This window comes from Nicotiana tomentosiformis, chromosome 8 (genome assembly GCF_000390325.3).
Source record: "Nicotiana tomentosiformis chromosome 8, ASM39032v3, whole genome shotgun sequence".
Taxonomy (NCBI): Eukaryota; Viridiplantae; Streptophyta; class Magnoliopsida; order Solanales; family Solanaceae; genus Nicotiana; species Nicotiana tomentosiformis.
In genome coordinates, this window is record NC_090819.1 from 114736144 (window position 1) to 114763219 (window position 27076).

A 27076-nucleotide genomic window follows, 5' to 3' on the forward strand; every position below is an offset into this window, starting at 1 on the left:
GTAGAGGGAGGTTTTCATAGAGTTTTAGTAATATCTAAAGCAAGGCATGAATGGGATTCTATAACTATATAACACATAAGATAGGCATGCATTGAAACTAAAAACTAAAACATGTTCAGATGCTAGAAAAAATACAGAGGTACGGAACTGATTCCAGAAGAGAACAAGGAAAACCAACATAGAAGTGCAGGCTATAGTTAAGAACACATATTAGCCTAACACAAACTAAGAACAAACAGGAAACTATTACAGGTACTAAAATGCATTCAACTATCAAAATATAGAATAATAGGGTAGTATTGAACGATATCATAGCAGTGCAATATCAGGGATTCACAACTAAATCATGCTCACATGATTCAAACATATATAGGTATGCAGAAGAAAATTATTTAACATTGCAAAGGTTAAAAGCACTAACCAGTAGCAAAATTAGACAGGCAACAGAATAATAAGGAGCTTAGAATACTGGTAGCAAGAACCCCAGGTCTCTGATGCTTCAGAGTTCACAAGAGTGTCGTAAGGGCCTAGAGCAGTGCTTGCACCAGAGGAGGTAGATAATATTATGGCCTTGTCTTTCAGCCAGCCAAAGATCCAAGTATTTCAGAGAAGACGAACGGGTGAGAGAGGTATTGAGTGTAATAGCAGTGATCACTTCGGTCCCTAGAGGGGAATTGGAGAGAGGTTTATATAGTGGTAGGAATCGAACAAATAAACAAGAAAAACAATCAATCAAACATAAATATAGAAAGAAAATACCACATGCAATCAGTAATGGAATGGGTTAAAGGAAAAGTATAAAATTTCGAACCCTAATTCGACAGAAATCGGAGAATCGACCAAAGATTTTGGTGAATCGGCTTCATATCACCTTGTCATGAACATATACAGATGGAATACCGTCTAGATCTTGCAGATTGAAGATGGATTCCCTTTGATTCGAAGATTATACTTGCCAAAAATAGAGCAAATACTATATAATACCATAACGAAACAACCAGTAGTGAAGGAACACCAATATGGTAAACAAATAATGGGTGAATCCCATTGTTAACGGGATTAGGAGAGGGTTTGGAAAATGCAGCGATTAGGGTTCTTCAGAGAAGAGGGGGGATTCTAGGGATTTCAGGGCGGTGGGTTGGTAAGAAATGGGCTAGGGTTTTGGATAAGGGGGAATATAAAGAAACAGGTAGGTGTGTTATGGGTCGTTGATCATTTGAGATCAGCGGCCAGGATTGCAAGGGAGACGGGGCGGGTTATTTGAAATAGGTTCTTCCTGGGTTGAGGTTAAGGGGTTGTTTGGATTGGGTAGCTGAAGAGGAGAGTGAGTGGGCTAAGTGTTTGAGTCAAAATTGGTACGAAAATTAGCCTAAAATTGGGCCAGTTTTTAAATAAGAGATTAAGGGGAAATAATTTAATAAAAATAGTTTAAAAAATGCTATCTATGCGACTTAATACTTTAAAACGATAGTAGAAGATTATAAAAATGTAGAAACTTATTTTGACTTTGAATAAACTGACAAATGCAATAAATTGCGAAATGTAGGCCATTATTGCAAAATTATGCAAATAGCTTAAAAATACTAATATAATTATATGAAATGAAGTAAAAAAATATTTGAAACATGTATATAGAGGAAAATAATAATTTTAGATGACTAAGTCATCACAAAATAATTTAGAGGAATAATTAGTAAATATTCAAATAATTTAGGTGCAAGAGAATTAGCTTTAAAGCTCTAAAAATGCTAAAATATTATGAAAAATACATGTATAATTCTTATAAACTAAATAATGGTGCAAAATATCATGTTGAAAATATATATACTATTTGGAAAAATATGATGGCAAAATTGGGTATCAACACATGTTTATGTGTCCACTCCACTTGGCGATTCTGTTGTTGTGGATCGGATCTACCGGTCCTGCATTGTTACTTTTTGTGGTTATGAGACCCGAGCGGATCTTCTGTTGACCGACTTTGAGGTCATCCTGGGCATGGATTGGTTATCTCCATATCACGTCATCCTTGATTGCCATGCCAAGACTGTTACCTTAACGATGCTAGAGTTGTCTAGATCGGAGTAGAAGGGTTCGTCTGTCAGGATACCTAGTCGGGTTATCTCTTTTCTGAAGGCTCGACACATGGTCGAGAAGGGGTGCTTGGCTTATCTAGCCTATGTTCGGGATACTACCACAGAGACTCTAGTGATTGATTCAGTGCCCATGGTCCGCGAGTTCTCCGATGTGTTTCCTTCTGATCTCCCACGCATCCCTCCAAATCATGATATCGATTTCTATATTGATTTGGCTCCAGGTACCCAGCCTATATCTATTCCACCGTACCGCATGGCTCCGAGAGAGCTGAAGGAGTTGAAGGAGCTTCTTGACTAGTTGCTAGCAAAATGGTTCGTCAGACCGAGTGTATCTCCTTGGGGGGCACCAGTGTTATTTGGGAAGAAGAAAGATGGGACTATGTGGATGTGAATTGATTACCGCCAGTTGAACAAATTTACAATTAAGAACAAGTACACATTGCCGCGTATTGATGACTTGTTTGACCAGTCTCTAAGATCGACTTGAGATTGGGTTACCATCAACTCAAGATTCGGGATTCCGATGTCCCGAAGACGGCTTTCCGGACTAGATATGGCCATTATGAGTTTTAAGTGATGTCCTTTGGCTTGACTAACGCCCCGGCGGCGTTAATGGATTTGATAAACATGGTGTTCAAGTCGTATATTGATTCGTTTGTCATTGTCTTTATTAACGACATTTTGATCTATTCGCGTAGCATGGAGGAGCATGAGAAGCATCTCAGAGTGGTACTTCAAACCTTGCGGGAGCAGAAGCTATATGCTAAGTTCTCCAAGTGTGAGTTCTGGCTAGATTCTGTGGCATTCTTGGGACATGTTGTATCGGGCGAGGGTATTAAGGTTGATCCCAAGAAGATTGAGGCAGTTTAGAGTTGGCCTCATCCTACCATAGCGACTGAGATTAGGAGCTTCTTAGGGTTAGCAGGTTATTATTGTCGGTTTGTGGAAGGCTTCTCATCTATTACAACACCTTTGACGAGATTGACCTAGAAGGGTGCTCTGTTTTGATGGTCCGACGATTATAAGGCAAGCTTTCAGAAGCTCAAGACCGCCTTAACTTCAGCATTGGTGTTAGTCTTGCCTTTTCATTCAGGGATGTATACTGTGTATTGTGATGCTTCACGCGTTGTCTTGGGTTATGTATTGATGCAGGAGGGGCTAGTTATTGCATATGCTTCACGTCAGTTGAAGACCCACGAGAAGAATTACCATGTACACGATTTGGGGTTGGTCGTGATTGTTCATGCTCTTAAGATATGGAGACATTATCTTTATTGGGTGTCCTGTGAGGTTTACACAGATCATCACAACCAGCAGCATTTGTTCAAGCAGAGGGATCTTAATTTGACACAGCGCGGGTGGCTTAAGTTACTGAAGGATTATGATATCACCATCCTTTATCATCGAGGCAAGGCGAATGTAGTTGCAGAAGCCTTGAGCAAAAAGGGAGTGTGGGTAGTTTGGCATTCATTTCAGTGGAGCAGAGGGCACTAGCTTTAGACATTCAGTCCTTGGCTAACAGACTTGTGAGGTTAGATATTTCAGAGTCCAGACGAGTTCTTGCATGTGTCGTCACCCAGTCTTCACTATTCGAGCAGATCAAGGCTCGCCAGTTTGATGATCCGTACTTGTTGGTTCTCGGAGAGACGGTACTACATGGTGGTTCGATGGAGGTTACTATCGGTGATGTCGCACCCCGTTTTGTCGCGAAAGGGGCCTCAACGTGTGACAACTCTTTTAAATGGATAAAAGAGAAGAGCTGTCACCTAACAATTTTTAAGGTGCGTTAGGACTCCTATTTGCAAATAACTTTGCTTGACTAGTCTATGTCACCAATGATCGGATAAGGGCTCAAGTTACCTCAAAGAGAAGGTGTTAGACACTCTTTGAGGTCCACAACTGTGGGTCTCGGATGAACTTTAAAACTATGTGGATTATGTAGCCAGGCTAGGTGATCAGATAAACAAAGAAAATATAAAGTCGAAGAGTCTTTATCATAACATATGGAAATTGGTACAAATCCTTAATGATTACAAGGGTGCAAATACATTGGTCCACATAAATGGGAAGTATATAAAGGAAAGGGGAGGGGGTCTTGAGTTTTTTAGCCTAAAGGATCACCCCGTGCAACATAAATAATACTTCGCAACTCCCTTTAGGTAGAGGTTTCTCATATTATTCAATGGACACAGACTATCATCTTCTCCAACCCGATTACTATGTTGAAGTTGTTTACTTAATAGTATTCTAATTCAGTTCTAAATCGTACCCTATGCGTGCACTACCCGTCCCATGCCTATGGTCCAGGAGGCTTTGTACCTCTATTTGGGTGATTCTAAACCTACTTAGGTTGCTCAAAAAATGATAAAACTAATCGCACATTCAAAATAAAAAGGACCGCACATAATAGCAAAGAATGGCTCATGTTAGCCTCCACACATAAGCAAAGAAGCACGCTGATTGATTGGCAGATTGTGCAGTAGACAATTTCAGAATTGAGGCGTATTATAGTCATGAGTCCTAAATGATTCGGTTTTAGCAATGTATAGGAAATAGATTCGCATATTAATGGCATTAAAACTAGGCATGATCTCTATATAGTTTGCGCAATGAGGCAGTGAAAGGATCCCTGAATCATAAATTATCAGCGCTAATTTTATGGGCGAGCTTCTTAGGCAGGTGACAGAGTCCTAGAGGCAGGATATCTAGGAGTTGATGATTGAAATAGTTTTATCCCTATAGGCATGCTATCTAAGTGAAGCAGTACAAACGATATGGAGCATTTAGTTGATTATTAATCCTATAGGCATGGTATCTAGATGAGCAATATACTAAAATAATTGAAGCAATTGATAGATTGATTATTTTGAAGTCCTATAGGCATGGTACCTATATAAGTAAAATATTGCATTGCTGCGCCCTATAGACAGGCTATCTAAGAGTGCACAGTAGTGGAAACATGTACCGCAAACACTTGAAATAACATGTTTTGGCAAGCTAAAAGATGTGTGTGCGCGCGACTTCTATAGGCATGCTTTCTACACATGAAATTAAAAGCATGAAAAGCAAATAGAGAACAGATCACATAGATCCTATAGGCATTCTTTCTACCCCTTTTATGTGAGAATTAAAGGACCCTACCCCTTTTTACTAATTTCCCCATCTGCTTTGTTTGTAAATTATTACAAGCCTAAAATAATGAATACAAGTTCAAATATTACATATTAAAAGACTACAGGCCCAATAAACAGAGCAGGCCCAAAAGAGAAATAACCCAATAATGTCTGGGTCTCCAGCAAGCTTCACCTTTCACATGAACAGTAGACCCAGAACCCAGCGCATCTCAAGCATGAGAGTGAATCAATTACACACCCATGGCCACACACGAACTCGTACAGGCTTAGAAGGGAGAAACCATGTATGGTAACCAATTGACAATCCTAAAGTCTATTAGCAGTGACCATTATTATTAGGGGCTAAGGGGACGAGATTGGTCAAACAAGAGGGCTTGAACATACCAACCAGGTAGACAGCTTTGACATAGCAAGTTTGACATAGAAGAACTAAAACCATGTTGAGCAATCATTCAACAAATGAAAGGGTGTAGTATGCTAAACACAGTTACACATTAAGAGGGCTTAAGAAGCAAGTCTATTGAGTGAACAGGACAAACACAAACGCATGCTGATTTTCTAGAAATTAAATTAGCACAAGATATTAACCAAAATTGGTCAGAAAAGACTTTAAACAAGTGAGCTTTATTCAAAATAATTATATTTAGAGGGATATGCAATTTCATGTGAAGATTTCTAATATTAGAGATGACCATAGGTAGTATGATAACAAACTAGTAGCATGATCTACAACAAACCATAGCAGTGTCCTAACTCATCACTTAAGGGGAATAGGACAGGCAAGCATAATCATTCATACCAATTACTTAGACAAAAGGGAAACTAACGTAGAAATTTGCCCTATAAGCCATTCTAAAGACACAAGATTAACAAACCAAACATACCATAGAATTTAAATGGCATGGAAACATGTTTTAGCTAATCAATACAGCCTCGGAGATCTATCATGTTGGAAAAAAAGAACTCAACAAGGTCTAGAACACAAACATTGAAATACAAGACAAGGTAGGGAACACACATTAGTCTAGAAGCACCTAAGAAAGCTGGAATCCATTCCGATAATGAAAGCATATTACATGTACTGAAGCCTACTGAATTCAACTAATAAAGAACATGAAACTGCAGGGGATTGTTAAAATAATATAGTGATAGTAAAGAATACAGTATTAGGGATCCATAAATAGCAAGGAAATTGAATCATGCTTACAAAGCTTAAACAACATTAACACATAGAACACACATGTCATAGACAAACAAAAAGGAAAATAGTTAAAATTGTAAGAGTCAAGGACACTAACCAGTAGCAAAGTTAAATGAGCAAACGAGTAAGGAGTTTATAATAGTGGTAATGATTCATTAGCAGCAATTGAAAGAGAACCCCAAATCCCCAATGCTTCAGAGTTCACAAGAGCCTTGAGAAGGACTTCAAGCAGTGCTTGCACCTGAGGAGGTCATTTAAACAATATTATGGACTTGGCTTTCAGCCGGCCAAGAATTCAACGATTTCAAAACATATTCAAGTGTCTAAGAAGAAGTGAATGAGTGAGTGAAGAGAATAGTGAGAGTAATAGCAGTAAAAATTGAGTCCTCTAAAAAGGGAATCGAGAAGGGTTTATATAGTAGCCAAAATTGACATCCAAACAAGGAAACATAATCAATCAAACATAAATAAAAGCATGTAAAATCATTCAAAATCAATTTAAGAGAAAATCAAGTAAACCATAGTTCAATAAGAAAGCATCGATGGTCGAAAATCTCACTTAATCGGACCATATAGTCTGGTAGTGAGTGAATATAGACGAAATAATGTCTAAATCTCAAAGGTTGAAGGCGGTAGCACCCGATTTGGGGATTGGTTGATCACGCCCAACTATGCCTTGTAAAAAGGACTAAGCAGTCGCTGCAAATATAACCCGGTTCAAGTCCGGAGTCGAATCCCACAGGGAACTAACCTATTTACTACAACTTTAAATAATGCTAATGATAAGCTTAGACAACTTCCGGATGCAAGAGTTTCATGAATAATCAGTGAAATTTATTTAGCTAAGGACAAATGACAATAAAATTAGCAATAATCAAGACTAAAATTGAATTCAAGGGTAAACGGATATAGGGCTATTGATTTCCCCAATTGCCGGATTAATTCTCAACTCTTCAGCTATAATCTCGCTGTAATACTCTTTGAGGATTATGAGTTCCGGGCTACCGTAATTACCTCTCGATCAATCACGATAATTTACTAGAAGCATTCTCTCGAACTACTCTAGTTAAGAATTTTTACACTCAGAATTATCCCACCAAAGCTTCGTTATTTCTAACCCCACTTTTAAATTCAAGTAATTAATCTCTTAACTTACCCAAAAGTGATGTTGTTCAACAACAATCTAACCAAGTGTTCTTTCTCAAGCAATATAAGGTAACTAGACACGATTAATCGAGAGCCCTTTCAATTAACCACAATATAATACGTAGTTGAACAATCATAGAACAAACACGGCTCAATGATAACAAAATAGAGTCAAGACTTCATCCAACAATTGGTTCCGTCAACCCTAGATAATAGATTTAGCTACTCATACTAATGGAAAACAAATCACTAAAATAATTCATAATCAACAAATACAAGTATGAAGAAGAAGATGAAAACTCTTAGGAAATTATCCGTCTTCTCTCCTTTGTTCTTGCCTCTAAAATCTTCTAAAACCAGATATCCCCACTTCTAGGTGAGTTTAGGTTTCATATAGGTTTAGGTTAGTCGCCTAAGAAATTACATAATTAACCCTGTGTGTTTGGCTTTCGTCCGCCCGTCTGCGGCCGCGGATTCGACCGCGGATCCGGCCACAGATTTCCACTACCTCGCTGCCTTGAATTCGCGGACCAATTCGCGGCCCTCTCCACGGCCGTGCACCTGGAGGGGTCGTCTCGCTTGCTTTTCTCGCTCCTTTTCGACTGGACTAACCTTCGATTGGCCTTTCACTCTCCATGTTGACTCCAAAACACTCGTTAGCTCCCTTCTAGCTCGGATTAGCTCCTGCAAAGCATCAAATTCTTAATTAGAGCATTTTATTATCTTTTAGCATTTAAATATCAATAAAGTGTGGCTAAATTAGAGTGTAAGTAGTGTCTAAATTGCATAAATATATCCAACTATCAACACTCCACACTTAAACCATTGCTCATCCCCGAGCAATCAAGCCACACTCTAAGAGGCCTAACTTCACTGAGCGACATCCCTACTCATCACACCAAGAATATTTCACATACATTGAGTACATTAGTGCAAGATCTACACCTCAAGAGTTGACTCCCTCTAGCCACGCAATGTTCCTAACCGGCTTACTTACTCTATATCAAAGGTCCAGACTTACTTCTCCGTCATGAATCAATTGCCTGCTCACAACAAAAGAGACCCATTTCACAATCAGTAAAATTCACACACACTAAGGAACTTTAAAAGGAACAGAATTCACTCACCCTCAGAAATGATATTCTTGTGCCACAGAAATGACACACTGTAGGTTGGGTAGGATATATTTGGACATATAATAGTGACTACACCTCCCTAAGAACTTTAATACCTTTATTTTACAATCAAGTCCACACCTAAGTTAAACCAATATTTTCATTTTTAACACCGCATATACCACCCCACACTTCTTCTTTGAGAACTATCACCTTAAAAGCCACCAAAGAATTATTATCAATCACATGATACACTATTAATAATGTTTTTCTTCTTCTTCTTTTTTCTTTTTTTTTTCACAAGTGGCATTTTCCAACAAGATATACCTTTCTCCTTATTTCCCTATTTCCACTCAAAAGCTCCATCAACTACCCCACACTTTATCCCTTGTAAATTCATAGTATTTCCAGTGTTTATGAGAGGTAAAGAGTTCAAAAAGATGGTCAATTCAAACAAGGGATAGAGTTTGTAATGTGGTTGCTAAGGAAACAGGATTACAGGCTCAACGGGGTTAACTATGGTACATAGCAAATAGGTGGGTGGAGTATGTATATATATGGTTCAACAAAGAAATACCTATATCACTTTCCAGACTAAACAAGACTACCATTTCGCTTTGCAGACACACAGGGCAAGTTCTAGGCATTAAATATCGTGCACAGAATATAACAAGCCTCACACACACATGGCACATGACTCATTCCAGATTAGATCATCAAACACTCATATCAGGGTACTTCAGCCAAATTAAGAGCATACATTTTAAGGCCTTCTTACAAGAGTCAACAAATGAGCCTAAGCGTCACACTAAAGTAACCGCTATATTCAAGGCATTACGAAATCAAACAAGGCTTCCTATTTTAATTCTGCCCATAGCCCATAAGTTCCTAACTAAAAATAAAAAGCTAACTACACCCGGTTCAAATAAAACCCTTGGAAAAGAACCGTGGTTTAAAGAAAAATCAAGGGGGGATTGATACACTACTACAAAAGAGAATCTTTTTTTTTCGATCGACTTTAGTCCCTCAAGAAACTCGTCGAATGATATCCATCGTCGGGCCGAGTCGAAATTGATTTATACAAATAACTACAAAACTATCTACATACAACAAAGTATCCCCCACCCCACACTTAAAAAGATGGCATGTCCCCATGTCATACAAAGTAAAGTAATGTGAGGTAAAGAAACTTCCTTGGTGGATCAGTCTTAATCGAAGACAGTTCCAGAGTCGAGATGATATTCTCTCCCCAGCGCACGCAGCCAGCCCATGATTTTCTTTTCTGACTTTGCATTTTGGGTGGCCAAAGCATCAACTCTGGTCCCCAATTCCGTGACGGAAGTGCGCAGTCCTGCCATGTCTTGTTCTAGGGCTGTCATTTGCGTGCTCCGTCTGCCTTGGGATGGTCCTTCAGCCACTGCAGCTTGTTCCTGTGGGGGTGAGGCAGGTTCAACCTCCTCCTACCCTTCATCGCCCTCTTCCGATGCATTAGAATCGTCACTATGAGTTGCCCCTGGTGCCACCGAGTCTTTCCTAATGGTCACTTTGTCTGCCCGGAATTTTGCTTCTTTATTTACCATGCCATCCGCATTTGGGTTCTCAGGCACCCTTGCTGCCCGGCACAATCTAGTGATCAGAGCGGGGAAAAAGAGCCCATACCTCTTCTGTGGTGAACGGACGAACATCTCAGACTGAATAACCTTGGCCATATCGAAGTCGTGGTCATTCACGAAGCACCATATCAAGGCAACTCTCGAACCATTTACCTCTGTGGTGTTGTGGGACGGCAGCAAGCGACTGTTGATGATGTACAACCAGCATTTTCCTTCAAAAGTGAGTGAGAAAGAGTGTAACTTCGATCCCGGCACAACTCACACTGCCTCTTTGTCTGGTGCACAGATAGTTCTGAAAAGCATGTTCCATGTGATGGGTTCTCTCATGTAAGTATCATAGAAATCCACCTCCCCATTAAATTCAGGCAATCGATACACTCTCCTGATGGCTTTTATCGAGGCATCCACCCTCGTGTATCGCACATTGTATATTTTATCCTCATGTTTGGGGCAGTTGGCATAGAACTCCTGAACAAGCATCAAGTTACCCTCCTCCGGCTCTTCGAAAAAGCTGTTCAATCTGCACCTGATCAACTCCCGATACATATTAGGGCACTCATCCTGGAGGGACACCCTGTCAATACCCCTTTCCGGTATAGGTTTTTTAGTGGCCTTCAAATTGAAACGGTCTTGGGCAGCTCTAGACACAAACCTGGTACGATCAAACGGAGCAGCACTGGCCGGTGCCCATCCCCGAGATGAGCCTCCATGACCACTTGATGAGGCCTCGGTAGCACGTCTCTTCCTTGAAGGTTGCATGTTACCTGCACAATAAATACTACTATCAGTGGAGAGAGGAATATGTGTCTCAATGGCGGTTACTCAGACTTCACTCGCACAATTGGTCATAATTTATATTCAACACTCATTAAGGTAATTCAGCAAATATGTAGTGTGCATATGTTCCCCCAAGTCACCCAAAGACCCAATCAGACTACCATTCCTCACAAACCCAACAATGGCTTCCTCCAAATCAACCAATTCAAATAGCCTCCATATACCACATATAAACCACAATCCAAATCTTAGACAAAAGTACCTATGATTGTACTACCCTATACAGAAAAGAAAAAAAAGAAAAATACTAAGAAAGAGGAATAAAATCATGTACTTACTTGGAGATCTTGAGAAGAACGGAGTTTGGAGATCGGTTGAGTGGAGAAGAGAAAGAAGGAGAAGAGTCTTATGTTGAAAGGAAAATATGGGAGAAGTGAGGGTTTTGGGTTCTTGAAGTTAGGAAGGGAAGAAGAGAAGTGGGGGAAGTTAGGGTTTGGGTTAGGGAAAATAAGGGGGTTTAAGTGTGTGGTGAGGGACTAAAAATAAAAAACTTACCTGGACACGCCCGCACATCCGCGCCCCAATTTTTGGTCTAATCCGCAGCCGCGGATTCTGGGCAGAGGGGTCCAAAACTCTGCGCCCCAATCCACGGTCCGATCCGCTGCCGCGGACGGGGGGCAGAACACAGGCAAAAATCCGCGGCCATATCCATGGCCGCGTATCTCCGTCTCTAGCAAATTTTTGTGTTTGCCACATTTTTACCTATTCTCGGGTTAATTTCGACCCCTGAATCCTTCTGATGCACCTAATTTTTGCCCTACACACTAGTAGATCGGTCAAAGTCGTTCAAAATCAATTACAACAACCAAAGTAAGAAACATAATGGGTTGCCTCCCAAAAAGCACCTAAGTTAACGTCGCGGCACGATGATTTACAACAAACCATGGGTTGCCTCCCAGAAAGCGCTTGATTTAACGTCGCGGCATGATGCAGGCTTTCATTATCACTCCTCGTTCATGTACTGGGGCTCTTCCAAAGTTATCACCACTCTATCCCCTTTCTCTTCGACCATTCCAAGGTAATGTTTCAACCTTTTCCCATTTACCGTGAACTTGTTTGTCCCATATTCGGATTCAATCTCTACAACTCCACTTGAGAACACTTGCACCACTCTGAAGGGTCCTGACCATCGGGACTTCAACTTACCCGGAAAAAATCTCAATCTCGAGTTGTATAACAACACTAGATCTCCAGGCTTGAAGTTCTGATCTAAGATGTTCTTATCATAGATCATTTTCATCTTTTCTTTGTATAATCTAGCATTCTCAAATACATAGAACCTGAATTCATCAAGCTCATGTAACTTAGTAACTCTGTTGGTGCCTGCGGTCTCTATATCCAGATTCAACTGTTACAGTGCCCAAAGTGCTTTATGTTCGAGCTCTATCGGAAGGTGGCATGCCTTTCCAAACACCAACTTGTACGGTGACATACCAATTGGAGTTTTGAATGATGTGCGGTACGCCCATAATGCATCATCCAGCTTCTTCACCCAATCAGTCCTTGTTGCATTCACTGTCTTTGTCAGGACACTTTTAATTTCTCTATTGGACACTTCAACTTGCCCGCTCGTCTGTGGGTGGTACGGTGTGGCTACTTTGTGGCGAACTCCATACTTTTCCAACAGATTTGCGAACGCTCTATTGCAAAAATGGGTTCCACCATCACTGATTATAGCTCCCGGGGTGCTAAAACGTGTGAAGATGTTTTTCTTTAGGAAACTTGTTACCCCTTTTGCATCATTGGTTGCGAGAGCCACCGCTTCGACCCACTTGGAGACATAGTCAACCGCTACCAAAATATATTTGTTATGATACGAGCTGACGAACGGTCCCATAAAGTCGATCCCCCACATGTAAAAAAACCTCCACCTCTTGAATTGTGGTCATCGGCATCTCGTGATGGCGAGATATATTGCCTGTCCTTTGGCATTCATCGTAACTTTTGACCAAAGCATGGGCATCCTTGAACAGGGTAGGCCAATACAATCCTGATTCCAACACTTTTGCTGCTGTTCGGATTCCTCCAAAGTGTCCACCATATGGTGAACCATGGCAAGCCTGCAAAATAGAAGGTTGATCTTTCTGGGGGATACACCTCCGGATCATGTTATCTACACATATTTTAAACAATAGAGGTTCGTCCCAATAATAGGCTTGACAATCGCATAAGAACTTTTTCTTTTGAATTGAGGAGAGTTCATAAGGTACAATACCACTTGTTAAATAGTTAGCAATATCAGCATACCATGGTGTCTCCCCCATTGTTACAGCAAGTAACTATTCATCCTAGAATGTCTCTGTTATGTCTTCAACCTCCATTCTCTTTTCAGCTCCTTCCAATCTTTAGAGGTGGTCTGCCACTTGATTGTCCGTCCCCTTTCTGTCACGGATTTCCAGATCAAATTCTTGTAGCAACAAAACCCAGCGAATCAAGCGTGGATTTGACTCCTTCTTTGCAATCAAGTACCTAATTGCTGCATGGTCAGTATAAACAATAACTTTTGAACCAATAAAGTACGACCTGAATTTGTCGAAGGCAAACACTACAGCCAGCATTTCCTTTTCCGTTACAGTGTAATTGAGTTGTGCACTGCTGAGCGTCCTGCTTGCATAGTAAATCGGGTGCATCATTTTGTCTTTGCGTTGCCCCAAGACTGCTCCTATAGCATAATCACTGGCGTCGCACATGAGCTCGAATGGTTGCTCCCAGTTGGGTGCCACTATGATGGGTTCAATCACCAATCTCTTCTTCAGCTCCTCAAATACCAACCTGCAATCATTAGAAAACACAAAGGGCTTATCCTTTTCAAGTAGCTTACATAAGGGGTTAGCAATTTTGCAAAAATCTTTAATGAATCGCCTATAGAACCCGGCGTGCCCAAGGAAACTTCTCACTGCCTTTACCAAAGTGGGCGGTGGCAGCTTCTCTATCATATCAACCTTAGCATGGTCGACTTCAATGCCCTTGCTGGACACTCGATGCCCCAACACTATTCCTTCTTGTACCATAAAATGGCACTTTTCCCAATTCAGCACCAGATTTGTCTCTAGACATCTTTTGAGCACTCTTCTTAAATTGTGAAGACAATCTTCAAATGAATCCCCACCACGGAGAAATCATCCCTAAACACCTCCAAAATATCCTCCACCATGTCAGTAAAAATGGCTAACATGCACCGCTGGAATGTAGTCGGTGCATTGCAAAGTCCAAAGGGCATTCTCCGAAAGGCAAAGATGCCATATGGACAAGTGAAGGATGTTTTCTCTCTGTCTTTCGGGGATATTGAGAACTGGTTATACCCCGAGTATCCATCCAAGAAACATAAGTGGGACTGCTTAGCTAACCTGTCCAACATTTGGTCAATGAAAGAAAATGGGAAATGGTCCTTTCGATTGGATGTGTTCAGTTTCCGACAGTCCATGCAAATTCGCCACCCCGTGACTGTACGAATCGAGATCAACTCGTTATTCTCATTCTGTACGACCGTTATTCCTCCCTTTTTCGATGCACATTGGACAGGAATGACCTAATTGCTGTCAGAGATGGGGAAGATGATACCCGCATCCAGCCACTTGATCACTTCCTTCTTTACTACTTCCTTCATATTCGGGTTCAGCCATCGTTGATGCTCCCTGGAAGGTTTGTTCCCCTCTTCCAGAAGAATCTTGTGCATGCAAAAGGTTGGGCTGATACCCTTAATGTCTACCATGGTCTAACCAATGGTAGTCTTACATTCTTGCAATAGTTGCTCTACCTGCACAGCTAGCAAACTAGATGGTATAATAACAAGCAAAGTAGAATTAGGCCCCAAGAAAACGTACCTGAGGTGGGCTGGAAGCAGTTTCAAGTCCAGCTGTGGTGGCTCCTCTATTGATGGTTTTGCAGGTGGTATTGCTCTCACTTCTAAGCGTAGGGGCTCGAACTTAGGTTCCCTTTTCCAAAATCCTTGACCTTCGAGAGCCATGACCCACTCTGCCAACCCTTCACCGTCCATCTCTTCCAAATTCATCAAGCAGGCTTCTAGTGGATCCTTAACATTAAGGGTCGCATCCTCTTCTTGCAGTATCACATCCACGGCTTCCACTAGTGAGCAGTTTGAAAATTCACTGGGTCTCCTCATGGATTGTTGAACGTTGAATATTATTTCTTCATTTTTCAACCTCATTTTCAACTCTCCAGTCTCACAATCAATTAATGCTCTCCCAGTGGCTAAGAATGGCCTTCCCAGAATGATGGGTATCTCTTCATCCACCCGACAGTCAAGAATAACAAAGTCTGCAGGAAATACAAATTTTCCCACTTGCACAGGCACATCATCAAGAATTCCTATCGGTCTTTTTACTATGTGATCGGCCAGTTGCAGCAACATTGAGGTCGGTCTAGCTCTGCCAATGCCCAATTTTGTATAGATTGCCAAAGATATCAAGTTTATGCTGGCTCCCAAGTCACACAATGCTTTAGCAAAAGCATAACTCCCAATAGTGCATGGGATAGTAAAGCTACCTGGATCAGACACCTTTTGGGCCATAGGTCTTGTCACTACCGCATTGCAGGTCTGTGTCAGAGTTACAGTGGACAGGTCCTGGAAGTCAAATTTCCCCGACATCAGGTCCTTCATCATTTTTGCATACCCTGGCATTTCCTTTAAAGCATCCATCAGTGGAATATTCAATTGAATCTGTCGAAGCATTTCCATGAATTTCCTGTATTGATCATCTTTCTTTTGTTTTGCCAATCTATGAGGGAATGGTGCGGGAGTCAACCTTTGTCCACTACTTGGTGTCTTTTCTTTGTTGGAAGCTTCTGGCACAAGAGGTGCCACCTGTTCTGAGACTTGTTCACCGTCCTTCTCATTGCCCTTCTCAACCTCTGCTTGTTCAATTACAACATCGGTGATCTCTGCTGACTCATCTGCCTCTAATGTAACTGGCGTAGTTGGCATTGTCTCTCTCATAAATTGAGCAAATTCTTGCTCTCTGTCTAAATCTCACCTCCAAAATTATTGACATAATTCATGTCTTCTCTGAAGCCCTGATTGTCATTCTCTCCACTCCACGAGCACACATATGACTGGTTTATGCAAGGAGTGCACAATCCTCCATTCGTTGTATCAACAATGTGCACTTGTTTTGTACCCATCTCATCAATTTTCTTTGTCAATATGCTCATCTGAGTCATGAGAGTGGCTATGTTCTCTGCATGGGAATTGTTTGGGTCAAGAGCAACAGAATGTACTATTGGTGTAAGTGTCGTACCTCTAGCCATCCAGCCTGAATTTTGAGCCATCTTGTCAAGAAGAATCTTGCACTCTGTGAATGTCTTGCTCAAAAATGCACCCCCCAGCTGAAGCATCTACATTGGCCTTCAAACTATCTACTAAACCCATGTAGAATCTCTGTCCCAGCATCTGATCTGGAATGCCATGGTGTGGACACTTTACTAGCATACCCTTGAACCTCTCCTAGGTTTCTTAAGGTCTCAGTTGATTTCTGCCTGAACTGTAATATCTCATCAATTTGCCTTGCAATCTTGTTGGGAGGATAAAACTAGTTTAAGAACTGTTTGACTAATTCTTCCTAAGTGGCAATGGAGTTTATTGGGAGCGAATTCAACCAAGTTTGAGCCTCTCCAGTCACAGAGAATGGAAACAGTAATACCTTGATGGCTTCAGGAGTCACATTCGGCTGTTTTTGGGTCACACATTGATATGAAATTCTTCAGATGTTATTGTGTGTGTTCAATGTATGACCCGGAGAACAGTCCCTTATTTTGCAATAGATGCAGCATGTTGTTGGTGATCTAGAATGTCTCCGCTTATATCTGAGGTACAATAATGGCGGTGGCTAAGTTATCAGCAATTGGTTGTGCCCAATCATAAAGAGCAGCTTCTGGCACAAGAGGTGCCACCACTCTATTGTTTGGGTCAACCTGATTATTCCAATTGTTTTCGTTGACATCGTCCACGTTGTCCATTTCAATTTCGAGTGTGTGTTTTTGTTGTAATTGTTTGTTCTTCTTGTTGGCTCGATTTAATGCTCTGAATGCTTTCTCGAGGTCTGAGTGTCCTTCAAAAAGTTCAACAGTCCTCGAAGAGCTTCTAGGCATACACGTGAGTCACAGGAGAATTCAAACGTGAGAATTTCAATGGAAAAAATTTAAACACTGTAAGAAATTAATCTAAACTATGAATCCTAGCAAATCTTATAAGTTGTAATAAATAACACCGTTAGTTCCCCGGCAACGGCACCAAAATTTGATCACGCCTAACTATACCTTGTAAAAAGGACTAAGCGGTCGCTGCAAATATAACCTGGTTCAAGTCCGGAGTCGAATCCCATAGGGAACTAACCCATTTACTACAACTTTAAATAATGCTAATGATAAGCTCATACAACTTCTGGATGCAAGAGTTTTATGAATAATAAGTGGAATTTATTTAGCTAAGGAAAAATAAAAATAAAATTAGCAATAATCAAGACTAAAATTGAATTCAAGGGTAAAAGGATATAGGGCTATTGATTTCCCCAATTGCCAGATTAATTCTCAACTTTTCAGCTATAATCTCGTCGTAATACTCTATGAGGATTATGAGTTTCGGGCTACCGTAATTACCTTTCGATCAATCACGATAATTTACTAGAAGCATTCTCTCGAACTACTCTAGTTAAGAATTTATGCACTCAGAATTATCCCACCAAAGCTTCGTTATTTCTAACCCCACTTTTAAATTCAAGTAATTAATCTCTTAACTTATCCAAAAGTGATGTTGTTCAACAACAATCCAACCAAGTGTTCTTTCTCAAGCAACACAAGGTAACTATAGACGATTAATCGAGGGGCCTTCCAATTAACCACAATACAATACGTAGTTGAAAAATCATAAACAAACACGGCTCAATGATAACAAAATAGAGTCAACACTTCATCCAATAATTGGCTCCATCAACCCTAGATAATAGATTTAGCTACTCATATTAATGGAAAACAAATCACTAAAATAATTCATAATCAACAAATAGAAGTATGAAGAAGAAAATGAAAACTCTTAAGAAATTATCCGTCTTCTCTCCCTTGTTCTTGCCTCTAAAATCTTCTAAAACTAGCTATCCCCACTTCTAGGCGAGTTAAGGTTTCATATAGGTTTAGGTTAGTCGCTTAGGAAATTACATAATTAACCCTGCGTGTTTGGCTTTCGTCCGCCCGTCCGCGGCCGTGGATTCGACCGCGGATCCGGCCACAGATTTCCACTGCCTCACTGCCTTGAATTCGCGGACCAATTTGCGGCCCACTCCGCGGCCGCACACCTGGAGGGGTCGTCTAGCTTGCTTTTCTCGCTCCTTTTCGACTGGACTAACCTTCGATTGGCCTTTCACTCTCCATGTTGACTCCAAAACACTCGTTAGCTCCCTCCTAGCTCGGATTAGCTCCTGCAAAGCATCAAATTCTTAATTAGAGCATTTTATTATCTTTTAGCATTCAAATATCAATAAAGTGCGGCTAAATTAGAGTGTAAATAGTGTCGAAATTGCATAAATATAGCCAAATATCATTGGTACTTGCCAAAATTGAGGCAAGTACTACGTAACAGCATAGTCTTGTAAGAAACGATGAGATGATCCATAAAAGGTAAGAGAATCGTGGAAGAATCTGTGATTGATTCGGATTTGGAAAGAGATTTTAATGAGGCGGCTAGGGTTTGAGAGTAGAGAGAATTTTAGGGCGGCGGTCTCAGGGAAATGGGGTTAGGGTTTTTGGGTTAGGTTAACTAAAGAGGGGGAATAAACGAGGGTCGTTGATCTTGAGAGATCAACGGCCAGGATAAAAAAAATGAATGGGGCGGGTCATGAAGATGGGTACTGACCGGGTTTATTATTAAAGGGATCGTTTGGCTTGGGTTGGGGCTATTGGGCTAAGAATTTGGGTCAAATTCGGTCCGAAAAGTACTTGAAACTGGGCCATAGTTTAAATACACAACATTTATCAAAACATAATTTATAAAAGTTATTAATAAATAATAAAATATATTACTTATGCAATAAAATGATTGAGAATAATAAAAAAAATATAAAATGCTATTTTGGCACAAATAATGTAATAAAACGTAATTATACATGAATATAGGCTATTATTACAAAAATTACATAAATAACTAAAATACAAATGTAATTATGTGAAATGATGTAAAATATTTTAAAACATGCGTGTGGGTGTAAATAAAAAATTTGGATGATTAAGTCATCACAAATAATTTAAGGGATAATTAAATAAAATTTTAAGTAATTTAAATGCAAGAAAATTAGATTTAAAGCTCTAAAAATCATGAAAAAATTGTAAAATATTTGTATAAATCTTGTAAATTAAGTAATGATACAAGAATGAGATCTTTAAAAATACGTATACTATTTGGAAAAATATGAGGGCAAAATTGGGTATCAACAGGTGAGGATGGTGTTCTGCGACTTCAGGGTCGCCTATGTGTTCCTAATGTTGATGGCTTGAGGGAGAAGATCCTAGAGGAAACACACAATTCTCGGTATTCTATTCATCCAGGTGCTACGAAGATGTATCGCGACCTGAGGCTGCATTATTGGTGGCGTCGGATGAAGAAGGACATAGTTGAGTTTGTTGCGAGGTGTCTAAATTGCCAGCAGGTCAAGTATGAGCATCAGAGGCCAGGTGGCCTACTTCAGCAGATGACAATACCTGAGTGGAAATGGGAGCGCATTACTATGGACTTCGTAGTTGGGTTGTCGCGGACCTTGCGAAGTTTGATGTCGTTTGGGTCATTGTCGACAGGTTGACCAAGTCGGCACACTTCATTTCGGTTGTGACCACGTATACTTCAGAGAGGTTGGCCCAGATTTATATTCAGGAGATAGTTCGGTTGCATGGTGTTCCTGTTTCCATCATATCAGATAGAGGCCCTCAGTTTACTTCACACTTCTTGAGAGCAGTTCAGAGTGAGTTGGGGAACCGGGTAGAGCTTAGCATAGCTTTTTATCCGCAGACCGACGGGCAGTTGGAGCGGACAGTTCAGATCTTGGAGGACATGCTCAGAGCATGTGTGGTTGACTTTGGAGGGCAGTGGGATCGGTTCTTGCCTTGGCCAAGTTTGCTTACAACAACAGTTATCAGCCAGCATCGAGATGGCTCTATTTGAGGCTTTATATGGTCGGGGATGTCGTTCACCCATCGAATGGTTTGAGCCCTCCGAGGCTAAGTTATATGGTACTAATTTGGTGAAGGATGCCTTTGAAAAGATAAAGCTGATTCAGGAGTGACTTCGCACAAAACAGTCTAGACAGAAGAGTTACGTGGATCAAAAGGCACGTGATTTATCATTTATGGTGGGTGAAAAAGTTCTCTTGAAGGTCTCAACGATGAAGGGGATCATGAGGTCCGGGAAGAAGGGCAAGTTGAGCCCAAGGTTTATAGGCCCATTTGAGTGTTGAGGCGAGTTGGGGAGGTTGCTTATGAGCTTACCTTGCCTTCCAGTCTATCGGAAGTTCATCCAGTTTTTCACGTGTCTAAGCTTCGAAGGTATCATGCCGACAGGTCGCATGTGTTAGACTTCATCACGGTTCCGCTAGATGAGAGCCTGGGTTATGAGGAGGAGCCAGTTGCCATTATTGACAGGCAGGTTCACCAGTTGAGGTCCAAGAATATTTCTGGGGTAAAAGTTCAGTTTAACCAATCGATGAGGCAACTTGGGAGGCCAAGGAGGACATGCGGAGCAGATATCCACACTTATTCGGTACTTCAGGTGTGATTCTAGACCCGTTCGAGGACAAACGTTTGTTTAAGAAGTGGAGAATGTAACGACCCACCGGTTGTTTTGTTTTCTAGAACTCTATTCCCCTAAATAAGACTCCATGTATGTGATCTTATTATTTTATGACTTGCGGGGATAGTTAGTTCGGGATTTTGAAGGGCTCGGGTTGAAATCGGAATACTTGATTCCTTAGTTTGGCTTTAAAAGGCTAAGTTTGACTTCGGTCAACATTTTGAGTAAATATCATTGAAATCAGGATTTGACGATTCTAATAGGTTCGTATGATGATTTTGGACATGGGCGTATGTTCGAATCGGGTTTTGGACTACCCGGGAGTGTTTCGGCGCTAGTGAAAGTTGACTATTTGAGGGTTTTAAAGTTATTTAAATTTGGTTTGGAGTAGGTTTTGATGTTATCGAGGTCTGTTTAGAATTTCAATCTCGGAAATAGTTTCGTATGGTGATTTAAGACTTGCACGTAAAATTTAGTATCATTCCGAGTAGTTTAAGTATGTTTCGGCAGCTCGGAGTAAGTTGAAGAACTTGAAGTTCCTAAGTCTATTCATTTTTGTTTGAGGTATGATTCTTAGTTTTGATGTTGTTTTACGCATTTCGAGAGTTTGAACGAGTTCATTTTATGATTTCAAACTTGTTGGTACGTTCGGACGGGGCCTCGGGGGCTCCGGATGCCATTCGGACGATGTGCGAATTGAGTTAAGACTCAAAAGGGCTACTAGTGCACCAATTCTGATGTGCCCGTACCTGCGAGCTTTGGGCCGCAGGTGCGTGGGTTGGGTCACAGAAGCGGCTTTGGAACATTTGGCCATGGACCGCATATGCGGGTTTTCGTGCACACCTGCAAACGTGCAGGTGCGAGTAGGGAGGACGCAAAAGGGCACAAGCCGCAGGAGCGGCACGCTCGCCGCAGAAGCGAAAATCCAGTCAGCAAAAGCGGCCCTTGCTGGTCTTGAGGAACTCCATAGAAGCGGACCTAGCACCGCAGGTGCGGTACCGCAAATGCGGCAGAGGCACTGCATGTGCGAAAAACGCTGAAAGCAGAACTTCATTTAAGTCGGGGTTGAGCATTTGGGGTTCATTTATTGCACTTCTTAGGGCGATTTTGGAGCTGGTTAGAGAGGGATTTTCACTAGCTATTTGAGGTAAGAAATTTCTATCCAATGTGAGTTAAATACATAGTTTATAGATAGATTATAACATGTAAATTAGTAAAAGTTGTAGGTTTAGATGAAAAACTTAGATTTTGATATAAATGGAATTTAACCACGAGATTTGTTATGGATTTGGGTAAAAATCATATATTTGAGTTCGTAAGGTTAGGGGTAACGACTTTCTTCGAAAATTTCCGAAATCTGGGCACGTGGGCCTGGGGTTGAATTTTAAAAATCTTTCAATTTGGGTTAAAAATTATTCTAATAGTTAAATTATGAACTTTGGATCATATATTAATTTATTTATACAACATTTGACTAGTTTCTAATTTTTCGGCACCGAGTGGAGGCTTCAGAGCGAATTTAAGACCGGAAAGCGAGCTTTGAGACGAGGCAAGTCTCTTGCCTAACCTTGTAAGAGGGAACTCTTCCCCTTAGGTGTATCTTTGTTGCGAATTATATGTATGGGAAGCTACGTACGCACTAGGTGACGAGAGTCCGTGCATAACTTTATTCTATGTGATGTCCGGGTAGTCTTAGGCTTACACCATGTCTTATTTGCACTGTTATGTTGGTCATGCACATTAACTGCTTTGAAATGAGCTGAGATTAAGGATCTAAATATTTAAAATCTCTAGTTTGGATTTCTTGTGTTTGGAAAGAATTGAAGGATTTTATAAGAACTCTGATAATTTTATGCTCACTCGTTTTGCAAGTATTTTCGCGAGCGAGGTAAACTTTCCTCTACTCTCATGGGAGCAGGCCATTTGTCCCAGCAGGTTAATAGATGCATCTATGGTTCGTGTCGTTCGACCCTCGGCAGTGCACAGTATATTCTAATTCGGGTCGTACGACCTCGACATAAATCGTGCGTGATAATACTCGGAGCCTAACTTTTACTTGATATTAATTTATGGCTTGAGCAGTTACTATTATTTAATGGACAGGAATTGATTCAAAATTATTGTTAGTGAATGGAATTATTATTCACTGCTTGTTACTGTGTGGTATTAATTGCTTACATAATCCATGCTTATTTATGATTTTCGCATTTTATTTATAGCCCATGTTAAGTGTCGATGTCGACCCCTCATCACCACTTCTTTGAGGTTAGACTTAATACTTATTGGGTATATATTATTTATGTACTCCCGCTACACTTCTACACTAACCGTGGAGGATCTAAGTCCGGTGCATCTGGTGGACATACCGGCGCACACCCCCGTTACCCGGAGGCCTAGTGGTGAGTTTTATCCTGAGTCGTTCTGCAACACCTAGAGCCTTTCTTTTGTACTTATTTTCTGTTTATGTTATTTCAGACAGTAGTTAGAGTTTTGTATATTCTACTAGTGCTCATACACTTGTGACACCAGATCTTGGCATATACTTTAGTAGACTTCACGATTTTGGGGTATTTACATATTTATGTTTGCATTCGGTTGTTTTCATTTTAATCATTTGACTCTCTATTTCTCAAATTTCTAAATATATGGGATTTAATTACTTGGAACTTGGTTAAAAGAAAAAATCACATAGTAACTTCATCGTAGGCTTGCCTAGCGGCGACGTTAGGTGTCATCACGGCCTATAGAAGAAATTGGGTCGTGACATTCCAATTTGCAGGAGGAAGAGATAAAGGCAGAACCGGTCCCACTGTGCATGCCAATTTATTTGCAACAAATTATCTGTGATATAAAAATAAATTGCAACCAAAATATAAATATGAAGAAACATAATTTTATTGATAAAAGATGCGGGTACAATTCTATTTATTTTCTTAATTCTTCCTCTGTATTGTTCTCCATAATTCGAGGGCCTTAGCGGCGTATTTCTCGAACATAGGATTATGCGGACCTCTTTGGATTATTTGATCTCCATGAAAGTCGATTATTGTGTGGATGTTCTTCTTGAAGTATTTGATTATCAAGAAGAACATCTATTGAATACGACATTATTTTATGCATTGATCCCTTTGTGAATATTCCGATAATTTATGGGATACTTTTTGGGATGACCTCAATTTAAGAGCCCTTTTCAAAGGGAATATATAACCCTTTTTATAGGAGTAACCTATGGTTGAGATGGAGTAGCCTCCAAATTAGGATTTTTGTAGAGTAGCCTCCAAGCAACCCTAATAGACTCCTAGAATTGCAAGAGTCCTCTTGTAGTATCTTGAATTTAGGATTTAGCTTGATCCGTTAAACTTACGGTGTCTACAGAGGAAAAACTTAGAGTTTTTACAAAAGAATTAACAGGAAAAGAAGGATTTAATTAGGATTTAGATTTAGATGGCAATCTAATACAAGTACGTCATAATTAAAAAAAGGAAAACCCATTCTTTAAAGTGAATAAGAAAAGATCATGTTGCCAAAGGTGTGGAGAGGGCACTAATAAAAAAGTAAGCAATGAAAATATTAGAGTTTATGCCCTAACTAGAGGAAGAAGATGACTTCATTTTAAAAACTAACGTCTCAAACAAATATTGGGAGCAGCATTAAGAAGATAAGGTGAAATAATACTTAGGTAAGTATTTGATATTAAAGGATTAAAAATAAATTATGATATTAATGAAAAGAAATTATTTTCATACTAAAATATAAAATAAAAAATAGATAGTTTGTCCCTATACTATGTCATTGTGGTTCTTTTAAAGACAGAGAGAATACTATCACTATAGGCTATGTATATTATTTTCAAGGGTTAAATTTCAAAAATTAGTGAGCGTTAAAAAAATATCTGATTGGGGGGGAAGAAAATAATATTTAAAATTGAAATCTAAAAATTTATGATTGGAAAATCGCATTTATTTCATGTGAAATACTCCTTAAATAATTTTCTGAATATTTTACCGGTGTTTTAAATATTGAATTTAGTGAACAAAATTGGGATTAAATTCCTTTATCATACTCAAATCTGTAGAATACAAAGTTAAATTAATTAATTTGAATTATATTAATTTATCTATTAGAGCTGGGCCAGTGCACAGCACGGCCTATCGCTTACTAGTCTAAAATAAATTGGTGCTAGTCGTATTTTAGGGATGCAGGTTCTCAACTATATTTACTGTTATCAACAAATAATTATTGGGTTTCTAAGAAGAAGAAGAAAAATAAATCAAGAAAATTGAATAAAAAACGAGAGAGAAAAAGAAAAAAGAACCAAAAATAATTAATTAATAGGAGAAAATAAAGAAAAGAATCACATGAATATTGTTTATTCGTTAATTTTTGGCTCTCACATGCCATAAAAGAGAGTGAAGTTACTCTCCATGCCATTTTGCATCCCATTGGGATTTTAAATATGGAAAATTATAGTTCAAGGATACTCTAAACCTCCAATAATCTAAGTATGAAAATAGCAACACATGTTTAATGAAAACCAAAAGCAAAAGAGAGAAAAATGCAATTCAAAGGATATGACAATAGAAAGAAGATAAAAATTGTACATATGATGGGAAGTTGTGGATGGACTGAATTAAATTACCATTTGGACCAGCCAAGAAAGTTAATTAAGACATAATAGAAGAGGAAGATTGTGAAAGATTTCTAATAATGTTAAGCGCGCATGCGTTGTTTCATACACTTACATATAATAAGCAATTTATTGTTTATTTAAAAGTAGCAAGAAGTGAATGGAAATGGGAATATGTACCAAATTGAGGAAGGTGTAAGATGAGTAGAACAAGCAGAATTAATAATGGCACCCAAAGGAGTTATTGGGTCAAGAATTAGACTCAAAGGAGGCAACATGTAAAAAAAAAAAAAAAAAGGGAGGCAATATGTCAAAGCAACGTGGAAGCAAAGGGAAGAAAAAACACTCACACCCATTTTTGCATTTTGCATTGTTAGAAGAGTAGTGTGGTGGGTACGTTGTAGTACTAAGAGATGACTTTGGTAACCTATTCTTAATAATGTTGGTTGAGGTGCAAGAGAAATGAATGGGGAGTAGAAGTTCATATGTGGTGTTGGTTGAATTCTTGAAGATCTATGGAGTTTGAATTGACCCAACCCGAAACCTTATCTCTCATTTCATTTCATCCGTTTACTTATTTCTCGAATCGTGGAAACAGCCATTAATGCTTGCATTAAGGTAGACTGTCTATATCACACTTCTTGGAATGCGGCCATTCCCTAAATCTTACGTGAACGAGAAATGCTTTGTGCACCGGGCTGTCACAATCCAAAATCCAATATAGGTCGTGATGACAACCAATGTCGCTGTTAGGCAGGCCAGAGGTGAACTAACAACTTAGTTATTCATTTTATTATTTTTAAAATCATGAATCTTGTTAGGTGGAGACATAAATGTGTTAGAGTCGTAGATTAATACAATTTAAATATTATATGAGTAAAACTGTATCGAGGTTAAACAAACCATAAACAAATTCTAGAATCATCCCAAAACCCAGTGTCACAAGTGCATGAGTGATAATTAGCTTAAAGTATATATATTTATACGTATATCGCCTCATGTTTTACTCATATTTTATGGATTTCGGATGTAAAATGTATTGATTTATAATAATTCGGAGTGTTTTTATGTGTAGCAATCATCCGAAAGCAATTGGGGACGAATGGTGCGAGATTAGAGCCAAAACGGAGAAAAATGGAAAGATATGGAATTTCAGCGCCACAGGCAGTGCCCCACGCCACCTGTGACGTTGTGGGCAGAATCTTCAGCATGCCAGCGCCCCACGCTGCCCTGGACGCTGGTGACGGGAATGTCTCCAACTTTGTCCGGGACAAGATTATTTCGAGTTTTCGACCCTAGACCTACCCAACGCGTATAAAAGCAAGACTAAGCCAATTTTTGGAGGGGAGACGCCACTTTGAAGGAAAATACACACAAGAAATATTCGGGAGCAAGGAGATCTCAGTTTTCTTCATCTTTTCTTAGTATTTTTAATTATCCAACACTTATGAAATTGATTGATATTATCGTGAGTGGCTAAAACCCATGGTTCTGGGGTTGTGATTTAGCCATGAATATTG

The 27076-nt window shown here is 39.8% G+C and overlaps 1 non-coding gene across 1 annotated transcript; it reads left to right on the forward strand.

Moving 5' to 3' along the window:
- The first annotated feature begins 16562 nt into the window (after positions 1-16562).
- LOC117274921 (small nucleolar RNA R71) lies at positions 16563-16667 on the forward strand. The gene has a single exon (XR_004505079.1). It is a non-coding gene; the product is annotated as a small nucleolar RNA R71 (small nucleolar RNA).
- Positions 16668-27076: the final 10409 nt, after the last annotated feature.